The sequence below is a fragment of the Sinocyclocheilus anshuiensis genome, unplaced genomic scaffold (genome assembly GCF_001515605.1).
Source record: "Sinocyclocheilus anshuiensis isolate Anshui unplaced genomic scaffold, SAMN03320099.WGS_v1.1 scaffold1915, whole genome shotgun sequence".
NCBI classification, from domain to species: Eukaryota; Metazoa; Chordata; class Actinopteri; order Cypriniformes; family Cyprinidae; genus Sinocyclocheilus; species Sinocyclocheilus anshuiensis.
Window position 1 is genome coordinate 3,351 of NW_015549672.1, and position 12,234 is coordinate 15,584.

At 41.5% G+C, this 12,234-nt stretch overlaps 1 pseudogene; it reads right to left on the bottom strand.

The window, feature by feature from the left end:
• Window positions 1-4,984: 4,984 nt before the first annotated feature.
• On the bottom strand, window positions 4,985-11,651 carry LOC107660329 (GTPase IMAP family member 8-like; annotated as a pseudogene).
• Window positions 11,652-12,234: the final 583 nt, after the last annotated feature.

A 12,234-nucleotide genomic window follows, 5' to 3' on the forward strand; every position in this document is an offset into this window, starting at 1 on the left:
TTATTATTAAAGTTTTGTTTGAAAATTTGCCGGTTCCTGCCTCCTTCTTCCCGATCTACAAACGTTGTTACATTCATGAATGGCCTCCATGGCCGTGACAGGACAGGCAAAGAGTTCAGAAGCGTTGCCGCCACGGGAGTTTCTGCAGCGGACGCCGCCACCTCTGGAGCGGATTCATGGACAGGAGAGGCGTCTGGAGTGCAGTGTGCAGCCCACACACTCCAGCAGCATCCAAGGCAATGAAAAAGAGTAATCCAGAAACAGGAAACCCTGCAAACATGTCCTTGCGGGGCCCATGCTGGCTTTTTGCAGGCACAGTGGGCTAGGGCCAGCCCACACAAAACCTAAAGAGGCCCAGTGCGGGCTTGCCCAGGCGAGGCCCATAGCTTTGGGCTCACCGCAAGCTCTCTGTGAGCAGCCCACACTATGGGATTGCCCACATTAATCCAATGATGGCCCAGTGTGGGCCAGACATGAGCCTGTTAATAAGAATTTTGTCATTTCAAGCCCAGTCTAAAGGAGTTGTTTTTTTTTTCTATTTAAAAGTGTACATTGCTGGTGTTTTTTGCAGAGATGGTACATGTATGCATGGTCTATGTTTGGATTGATGCTAAGAGTTTAAGACTGTGTATTTGTATGCATTTTAGAAGGACTCTTTATTGGTGAGGTTACCACATCATGGTCCAGTTTGAATATGGATTTAAAGTTCTTTTCGACGTGAAATCAGAGTCTAGACTATTTATGACTATTCCTGGTTAGGAAGAGTCTGGTGTTTGAGAGCTGTGGCGTGCTTTCATTACAAGAGGTTGGATTATTCATTTGCTTTCAGCCAACTTCAGCTACAGACAGTGTTTGGACATTGATGTACTACAGATAATACTTTCGCACGCATCAACTTTCACATGACGAAATCCTACAATCTTACATTGCCTTGTTTACTATCTTTTTTTTTGTGTACTTTTGTGTATTTAAATTTTTGGCTATATGTAACTGTATTAACCTGAATTTAATGTTTTCTATTTTGCATTTAATAAATCCATTGATTTGAATTCCCTTTGACTACTGTACATTTTTGACAATATAGACATTAGTTCCCTATCTGTCGGTCACTACGAGTTATGTCATGACAACGTTATGGGGGGGAGGGTTCGCCTGGGAGCCCCAGTCATCTCTGACTTTAAGAGAAAACGCCAATGAAATTTGGCTAGTGGATTTTGCATACCTGAGCCACTCCCCCATGCATACGGGTATAAATAGGCGATAGGTGCATCCACTCTTCAGATTTTTGCTTTGGAGCCGAGTGGATGAACGTGTTGATCTCCACAAAGCCATTCATCATCTGTCTGGGAGCTGTTCTGGTTGGTGTCACGGGGCGAACAGCGGTGTCCCTGTCTGCAGCGATTCCCCTGGACACTTCAACTAAAAGAGCATATTTCCGAAAAGAGTAAATCATGGTCAGTTCCCGTCAGTTCCCGTTCCGGCCGTGTCCTCTTGGTTGCAGTTGTTTCCTATCCTCCGTCAACAGCCACGATTGTTATCTTCAGTGTCTGGGCATTCAGAACGCTGAAGCTGCGTTCGTGGATGGTTCATGCGTTCACTGTGAGCGTGTGACCATGGCAGCACTGCGATGTGGCACACCTCTCTCTCCTAACAGGGATGGGAGAATCTCCCTCTGTCACTACCCGCGCTGGCTTCTCTGCCGCGAGCAACCACCGGCTAGTGCACTGGGCGATCTGAGGGTTACAGTGAGAGTCTTTCCGCCAGGCCAGTCCCCACGGACCTCTTACTCCTCTCGCAGCAGCTGTTCTGTGCGGCTCCCTGGTGATTCTGCTGTGCCGTCTCACGGCGCACCCAGCGTTTCATTCGGCGTGCCGATAGAGGATCAGATGTCGATAGCAGCATCGGAGGATGGGCAATCGTCCTCTGAGGATGAAGATTCGGCGGGGGGGGCCCCCCTCGGGGGTTGCCGCCGCTGCTGAATCGGACCCAGCGTGGACGGCCCCGTTTTCGGCCAGAAGCCACTCGTCTGCCTCCATCCTCACTACCCTCAATGGCGGGGTGGCTAGGGGGTACGTTGACATTCCCCAGGCGGAGAGTGCGGTTGCGGTGCATTCGTGCCCGCAAAACGCTACCACTTGGAGGAATTGTCCTCGTCTCCCGTCCAGAGCCGTAAGCTGATGGCCACTCTCGCAGCCGGAAGCTTAGAGCCGCCTCTGCCCTGCATGCCATGGCTACCCTGCAAGTACACCAAGCCAGGGCATTTAAATGCAGGAGGGTAGTACCAACCCAAGGTTGATGCAGGAGCTGCGCTCGGCGATGGACCTCGCCCGATGGGCGACGGAAGTCACAGCGCGGTCCCTCGGGAAGGCGATGTCCACACTTGTGGCCCAAGAGCACCATCTATGGCTCAGCCTTGCTGAGACGAGCGATGTCGACAAAGTGTGCTTTCTCGAGGCTCCCGTCTCCCAGGCTGGATTGTTCGGCGACGCCGTCCATGACTGTGCCCAGCAGTTCTCGACAGTACAGAAGCAGACGAAACCATCCAACACATCTTGCCCCGGTGTGACGCACCATCTGCCACCGCTCCGCCGCAGGCCAAGCCCCAGTCTGCTCTTCGCCGTGGGCGCCCTCCTGCGTCCTCCAGAACTGCTACGCCCCGTGATGAATTGTCACCTAGGCCGGCGCGTCGAGATGTCCACGAAGTCAATAAAGCGGCCCTGACACGGGCGACCCGGAGATGTGGGAAACTGCTCTTTCTCAGGAGACAGCGAGGACAGTGTAGCTGACGCGCTCACACGACAGCTCACGTTCGCCGTAGAATGGCGACTCCATCACGAGACGATACAGCTGATCTGGAGTCGATTCGGGGAAGCCCAGGTGGACCTGTTTGCTTTCCGTGAGTCCTCCCACTGCAAGCTGTACTATTCCCTGACCGAGGCCCCCTCGGCACGGACGCACTGGCACACAGCTGGGCTCGGGCTCTTCTCAAGTATGCGTTTCCCCCAGTGAGCCTTCTCACACAGACACTGTGTAAGGTCCACCAGGACCTGGTTTCCGGAACTCATGCTCCTCGCGACAGCCCCTCCTTGGCGCATCCCCCTGAGACAGGACCTCCTCTCTCAGGGGCTCGGCACCATTTGGCACCCGCGTCCTGACCTTTGGAACCTCCACGTGTGGCTCCTGGATGGGACGTGGCAGACTTAGCTGATCTGTCACCTGCGGTGGTTAACACGATCACTCATGCTAGAGCTCCCTCTACGAGGCAAGCCTATGCTCTGAAATGGAGTCTGTTCACGAACTGGTGTTATTCTCGAGAAGACCCCCGAAGATGCACGATTGGAAAAGTGCTTTCTTTCCTGCAATAAAGGTTGGACCGTAGGCTGTCACCCTCCTCCTTGAAAGTGTATGTGGCTGCTATCGCGGCACATCACGATGCAGTGGACGGGCTCCCAGGCGAACCCCCCCATAATGTCGTCACGACATAACGTCTCTGTTCCCTCCATCAGGGAACGAGGGTTACATACGTAACCGAGACGTTATGTGGTGACTGCATCCATTTCAGATGTATAATAACTGTGTTTTGTTTTACCAAAGACTTAAGTTATAGTAGCTGAAAAGTATTTAAAGTGAAACATATTGGTTATTGTTATAGATCAGGGATCCATCCTGTTCCTGGAGATCTACCTTTCTACAGAGTTCAGTTCCAACCCTGATTAAACAAACCTGTCTGTAATTATCAAGTGCTCCTTCAGATCCTAATTGGTTGATTCAGGTGTGTTTGATCAAGACCAGGGTTGGGCACCCCTGTTGTAGATTAATAGTGTGGGCTATGTGAGGGCTGCCCGTGCAGGGCCAGCACTAAGGGGCCAAGGTTTTGCCAATGAGCAAAATCCCCCTGCACTGGGGGCCCTTAGGCTAGCCCTAAGTAGGCCTGTAAAGGGCCAGTGTAGGCTTGTTTGCAGGGGTGTTATTCGGTACATTTCACTGTGGATTATTTGGTAATTCAGTCATAATTTCAGCAAAGGCTTTGCAAACAGACTTTCACCGTAAATATATGGACCTGACAGCAACACCACAAACATGTAATGAACAGTGTTCATTCTAGTTTCTAATATAATTATTCAAGCTCAGACAGATTTTTCTAGTCTCAAAATAATTTATTGCTGTTTATGCATCAGTAAATCAAATCAGTGCTTAAATGATCAACATCATATTATCTTGGTATCATGAAAATAATCGGTTTAAATTGATTAAATGATATACAGAATGAAATTAAAGAAAGCTCTCTTTATAATGGCTGAAGCTATTAATCCAACAGCATGAGTTTATCTGGACACTTGCCAAAACCCCAATTATAATGAATGATGCTGTTACACTGCACAATGAAGCTCTTACTGTATTGTCATGTGAGAAACTTCTATAAACAAAGGAGGTCAAAAAAGAAAATTTACTCATTTTGTAAGTCTATTTCATAGATGGTTTCAAATTATTGATAAAACAAAAATAATCTCAATGAGTTTGTCAATTGTGAATCACATAATTACACAACAACCTTCATTCTCAGTTGTATGTAAATCAAATCAGTGATTAAATGATCAACATCATATTATCTTGGTATCATGAAAATAATCGGTTTAAATTGATTAAATTATATACAGAATGAAATTAAAGAAAGCTCTCTTTATAATGGCTGAAGCTATTAATCAAACAGCATGAGTTTATCTGGACACTTGCCAAAACCCCAATTATAATGAATGATGCTGTTACACTGCACAATGAAGCTCTTACTGTATTGTCATGTGAGAAACTTCTATAAACAAAGGAGGTCAAAAAAGAAAATTTACTCATTTTGTAAGTCTATTTCATAGATGGTTTCAAATTATTGATAAAACAAAAATAATCTCAATGAGCTTGTCAATTGTGAATCACATAATTACACAACAACCTTCATTCTCAGTTGTATTTTTTTTCTTCGCAGACTGCTTTAATGAACCAGTTTCTTCCAATTCTGTTTGAGTGGCCTCTTTATGCTTCTCTTTGTGTGGATGATGCAGTTTCTTCTGAATCATCTGAATCATCTGAATTTTCTGAAGCTTCTGAATGTATTTCTCTGGTCTCTCAAACATATCATGTTTAAAGTGTGTCCCTCCATTTTCTGCCACCATCTTCTCTATTTTACTGATCAGATCTCTGAACTGTGGGAAATGGTCAGACTTGTTGTCCAAACAGAAGAATCTGTTTCCACATTGGCGTATGAGTTTTATAGTATTTTGATCACAGTCCTCTAAAAACTTTTCACTAGTTTGCTTTTCTTTCTCCAGCTGGTCTTTGTGAGTAAAGATGATCATGGTGTATTTTAGTATCTCTTCTCCAAATACATTTATGAGTATCTTTATTGTATTTTTCTCCTCATTAGTGAATCGACCCACTTTAATCACAATAAGGAAAGCATGTGGTCCAGGAAAGGCATATTTTATGCATTTCCTTACTTCAATAATAACCTCCTCCTCAGAGAGTTCAGTATCATAAAGTCCAGGAGTGTCAATCACTGAGATTTCTTTACCATCCCTCACTATAGTTTCTGACTTACACTGTCTCGTCTGAGAGCTTAAACCGGCTGAAGATTTGAACTCATTTCTCCCGATGATGGTGTTTCCAGTGGCACTTTTCCCACATCCAGTTTTTCCCAGCAGAACCAGCCTGATCTGCTCTTTCCTCTCAGGAATCACATAAATCTTATCTGGATCTTCAGCTGAAACTACAACAGAAGGATCAAATCACATCACTGTTTGTGTAATTAAATATCAATATTCTCATTTACATTCAAGAAAATTTATAATTAGAAACAGTTACATTTACATTCAAGAACATTTGTAATTAGAAACAACAACAACAATAATAATAATAATAATAAATATAGCTGCAAGCAGCGATTACCGGGGTTCAAGCACTTTAGGCATTTAAGCACATAAGGTTAAAGACATTGTGTTAACATGGCTGTAGCCACCTAAATCAATGATTAAAATAGCATTTTTGGTAAATGCAGGTAATTTACCAAAGAAATATGATGATTTTTAACAGTTATGACTGTTATAGTGCCACCAATGGTCAAATTTACATAAAATGTTGCATCCTTGTTTAGAGTTTGTATGAATATATGAACATATTCTACAATTAGAGGTCATTTACTACAGAAATACGGTGTTTTTGAGACCGTTTTAACTGTTATAGCGCCACCTATGGTCCAATCTCTATGAAACTTTGCATGCTTGTTAAGTGTCTTCTGTCACATGTTGTCACCCAGTTTCGTAAAGTTTTGAGTTTTCGTTTAGGTTTTATGGGCTTTTGGGTATATTTGGACACGCCCATTTTTAAATGACCCCATTATAGCTAACCAAAAGAACAAAATTAAACAATTTTTTGATAATTATTTATCTAGAGAGTTCAGAGAATATTACTGCAGTGGTTTGATCGAGATTGAGCGAAAAACCTAGGACTAGTTTGCAAAAGTAGTTTTTTTAAATATTCTTGAATATTTAATGACCAGTTTGATTGACAGCATTGGTCCAAGAGGCAAAGTTGTTCAAAATGAGTAGATCTATCATATAATATGAAGATCTAGTGTTTTTGTGAATATATGTACATGTTCTACAATTTAAGGTCATTTTCTATATAAATATTGTATTTTTGAGGCCTTTTCAACTGTTATAGCGCCACCTATGGTCCGATCTCCATGAAAGTTTGCATGCTTGTTAAGTGTCATCCGACACATGTTTTCAACCAGTTTTGTAAAGTTTTGAGTTTTCGTTTAGGTTTTATAGGGTTTTGGGTATATTTGACCACACCCCTTTTCTAAATTACCCCGTTAAAAGGTAACCAAAGGACAAAATTCAACATTCTTTTGATAATTATTGATCTAGAGAGTCCATAGAATATCGCTGCAGTGGTTTGATCGAGATTGAGCGAAAAACTTAGGACTAGTTCGCAAAAGTAGGTTTTGAACATATTTGTGAGTAATTAATGAACGATTTGACTGACAGCAATGGTTTTTGAGGCAAAGTTGTGCATTATGAGGAGGTCTATCGAATGATATGCATATTGTGTAGATTTGTGAAACACCACGTGATTACAGAGCCAAAAAACTCGTTAGCGCCAACTAGAGGCCGTTTTCTTTCAAAATTCTTACAGACCTTTAGGGCCATGAGTCGAACATGCCCACCAAGTTTTGTTCCGATCAACCTCCGTTAACCTTGTCCAATAGGTGCCTAAACTTCTTTGGCCAATGGCGGCCATGTTTTTAGCGCCAACAAGTGGCAGAACTGCGATTGTTTTTTTATTTCACCAAAGATTGAGCTTGCACACATGTGTACCAAGTTTGGTGAAGATATCTCAATATCTCAGGAGTTATAGTCATTTTAGTAAAAATTGCCCCGTCCCTAACAGACGTTTTTGCGTCCCTAAGCGACGGTGAGTTGAAATTTAAACTTTTTTTTTGATAATTTTGGATATTTACTGTCCAAAGAACATTTCTGCACTGGTTTGGTTCCGATCGGGTGAAAAACCTAGGACTAGTTCGCAAAAGTAGGTTTCTGACAAAATTCAAAATGGCGGAAAATTTTTATAGACAGAAATGAAATCAGAGATAGCCATTTTGTTTTGATTGAGCCAAGGAATCCAATGATATAACACAATTGAGTCTACGACAAACGGTGTAGGAGTTATGAGGGCTTTTGCGTTTTTTATCGCTGTAGCGCCCTCTACCGATTGCGGTGAGTCTTTGGATCTGACAAGAAGGCCGGACTACTACAATCTGACCAAGTTTCAGCTCTCTAGGCCTTACGGTTTGGGCTGCACGATCAGTTTTAGGGAAGAATAATAATAATAATAAAAATCCTAACAATTACAATAGGGTTTCAGCACTACGTGCTTGAACCCCTAATAATATAGCTGCGAGCAGTAATCATCGGGGTTCAAGCACATTAAGGCCTTTAAGCACATGCATTTAATGTTATTATGCTTTATTGAACAAGCATCTAATCACTTATGGATGGAAAAGTCAATTTACAGCCAATTCAGGCAATTTACTGAGAAAAATATGGATTTTATAGGATTTTTGACAGTTATAGTGCTACCTATTGCCTGAGCTCCACCACTTGTTTTAGGTGTCTTCAGAATGTGCCCATACATATGTGTGAAATTTGGTGAAAATATCTCATTTCGTTTTGAAGTTATAGACATTTATATTTATCAGAGCATAAAAACGACCCATGGGTGACTTTGGATTTTTTTGCTTCTTATCGAAATTTTGACATTTGGGCATTAGTGTATAGCTGGCACGTTATGTTTTCGAATTGCCTATGTTGGTTTTGGAGATATGCGCTAATGTTTTTAAGCACTAAATTGCAGTGTTGCACAAGTCAAAACCTGGCATGTTTGGTATTGTTAGATTCGGCAACGATTCAGGAGTCTGCGGAGGTGAAAACCGTGAAAATAAGTTGACCACACCCAAAGTTATAAGCATTTGAAACCTTGAAACTACATGTTTTTGAAAGTTTTTTTAACAGTTATAGCACCACCTATAGTCCAATTTCTATGAAAGTTTTCATGCTTGTTTAGAATTATGTGTCACATATCTTCACCTATGTTCGTGAAGTTCTGACTTTTTGTTTATGAGTTATAGGCTTTTGCACACATTTGACAACGGCCATTTTCTAAAAGGCCCTGTTATAGCTGCCCAAAGGGTAAAGTTTAACATTTTTGATAATGATTGATCTAGAGCAGTGGTCGCCAACCCGTCGATCGCGATTTTACCCCTGAAATGCGATTTTTACAGGGGAACCCCACTCGAAACACGATTGGACTAGTTTTATTGGGAAAACCTGGCAACCCTGTTCATTAGTGCCACCTGCTGTCAGAGAGCATGTCTCATTCAGACCTGCTGTTGTTTCGCGCATATGTTTTATGTAGCAAATAAATAAATAACACCTAAAGTCAGACCATTCTGTTTTTGTTTTAAATCCTGAAATTAATCTAAATCAAATCAAAAACAACTGCCCGTGCAGATCGTGGTGACCACTGATTTAGAGAGTCCAGAGAAGACTGCATTGTTTAGTTTTTTTTTTATAGATTGTTTCATTCTGATTGGCCTCCGTTAACCTTGTACAATAGGTGCTCAAATTTCATTGGCCGATAGCGGCCATGTTTTTGAGATACGCCAATGTCCTCATAGACCGTCATGGCAACTTGGACAAAGACACTGGGTACCGATTTTAAAGTTGATTGGACTAACGGTTTGGTGGTTATAACCATTTTAAGTTTTTTTTTTCTCCCTATTATAGCGCCACCAAGTGGCCAATCTGCACTTTTTTTTCCTCCTTTTTTTTTTTTTACTGTGAACTCAGATCGAGTTCATACACATGTTCCATGTTTGGTGAAAATATCTTAATTTGTTCTTGGGTTATAGACAGTTTAGTAAAAGTGGCTCTGCCCACCTCAAATGTTTTGGCGACCCCTAGCAACCGTGAGTGGAAATTTCAACTTTTTTCGATAATTATTGTTATTCAGTCTCCAGCGAATCTTTCTGCACTGGACACATGGTCTAGGACAGCACTTCTCAAATGCCTGGACTCCGGTCCGGATCCAGACCTGGAGGGAATTCAATCCGGACCCGCCTCCATTTCGTATTTCAAGAGCATTAATTGTGTGTAAGGGATTAAAAGTGTGGATTTCCTACTTTAATAAACGCATGTTAAACTTGTAAATCATTTGTTTAGGTTTTTTTATGTCTTTTTGGAGATGGTCCGAAATGAAAGCGAAGACGACAAGATATTCAAACTTTTCCTACGACATTGTTGTCATGACATCCAGTGATAATCTGGCGACACTTCACCGCTGTGTAATATAAGTTATTTTTAAATTTTTGTTATTATTCAGATATTGCCATTTGTAGCAGTGTCCAGTATTTCTCATACATTGATTTATTTGTGATGGCCCGTTGCTATATCAAAACTGACCGGCACAAATAGATTTTCCACAAGGCTATACTTCATTAAATAAACACGAGCACTGCACGTTTCAAAATCAGAATGTGGCGCAGGTGTTTTTATATGACTGTATCTTTGAAAAGAACCGACCGGCTTTTCTTCAGAAAAAAGCTTCACTTCAGCGTTTCTTCAAAAAGCTCGATGTCATTTTCATTTCGTCTTTCCTGTAATGTAGCATGTGTGAGCTCAGTGCTTATTTGATTACAGCCGTTACCGTGGAAACTGCTATTTTGCTGACACTTAAATTGACAAAGCCTCTTTTGCTGACACTTAAATTAATTGTTTTGCCACTTTTGCAGTTGTTATTAATGTATTTTGAATGCAAAAGGCACTTTATTTGTTTTTATTTTTATTTTTAAAAATGAGTGTTGATTTGTTATGCATGTTTATTAAAAACAAGTTTTGTAACAACCAATTGTTCCGGTCCGGACCTTTGACATTGATAAAAATTCAGATTTTAACCTTTGAATGTAGACTTTTAAAAAACCCTGGTCTAGGAGTAATGAGAGTTTTCGCATTTTTGATCGCTGTAGCACCCCCTATTGGCCAATTGGGGTCAATCTCTGTCAACCTCTCCCCAAATTGAGAGCTATCATCTGCCCAGGTTTCAAGTCTCTAGGCCAAACCCTGTTCCGGGAGATCTACCTTCCTGCAGAGTTTAGCTCCAACCCTGATCAAACACACCTGAACCAACTAATTAGGGTCTGAAGGAGCACTTGATAATTACAGACAGGTGTGTTTGATCAGGGTTGGAACTGAACTCTGCAGGAAGGTAGATCTCCAGGACCAGGGTTGGGCACCCCTGCTCTAGGCCTTACGGTTTGGTCTGCATGATCAGTTTTACGGCAGAATAATAATATTAAAAATCTTTACAATTACAATAGGGTTTCAGCATTATGTGCTTGAACCCCTAATCATCATCTTACAATTGACACCAGGACTGTATTTGATGTCACTCCTCTTCATTTTTGCCATAATAAATTTCCTCATATTGTCCTCTATCATTCCTTCGATCTTCTGCAGTAATTCTTGTGCTTGACGTTTTGATTTAGACTTGTTATTGAAACAGTGAAACTTTCCTCCACATTCTGACACCAGTTGCTGGTGACCCGCATTGTCATTGTTTTGTACATATTCACCAATGCTCTGTGATTCATCCAGTTCTTCCAGAACATCTTCATGTGTGAACAGAATCATGATGTACTTCTGAACTTCAAGACCAAATAAACCTTTAATGAAGTCCAGGATCTCTTCCTCATTTTGCACAGGTTCCTCTAGAGGAACAGTGAGCAGAACTGCACTGAGACCTGCTGAACACTGTTCAACCAGATCCTCTTTCAGTTTCTCCAGCTTCTCTTTATTTAGACTTGGATCCATTAGATCTGGACAATCAATCACAGCGAGCTGCTGCTCTCCCATCTGTGTTTTACCTTCACACACTTCACCAAACCTATTTTCAGCTTCATGTTTTTTTTGCTGTATGTGCACTTTAAACTTCTTTTCTCCCAGTATGGTGTTTCCAGATGAGCTTTTCCCAGAACCCTTACTGCCCATCAGAAGAATCCGGATCACTGGATCATCTGGACTGGAGCTGATCGCTGACATCTCTGAAAGAGACAGACAAATGTATAGTATGTACCATTACACACATTTGCATCAGCTACAAAAACACAAGAAAAACAACAGAAACAATTTATTCTTATTCCTCAAGAATCATTCTAATATGCTGATTTGCTGCTCAATACACATTTCTAATTATCAATGTTGAAATCTTTGTGCTGCTTACTGTAGTTTCTTTACACTTGCATTTCTTACAAGTTACTGTACAATCAATAGTTGTTTTAAACAAGGCATCAAAAACACATTTTAATAGAAATGCTTTAAGAATGAAGGCTGTTCCATACAGAAAATGGAACAGAAACAGAAAAGAAGCAATCTGGATCAAATAAATACAAGGATGGATGGCCCGGATGAGGAGTATGAGAGAGTCTCTACTGAATTTCATCAGTGTTTTCAAATTTCTAAAGGTGTATTTCTTTACTCTTTGTGTGGAGGATGTCTGGATAGCCCTGAAAGGCAAACTATGTGTTCTGCATTTGCCTCCTGCAACAAAAACATTTCAGTAACACTCTAATTACAAGTTATTAATTTTTGGAATCTGATTACATAATCCAGATTACATGTAATCAGT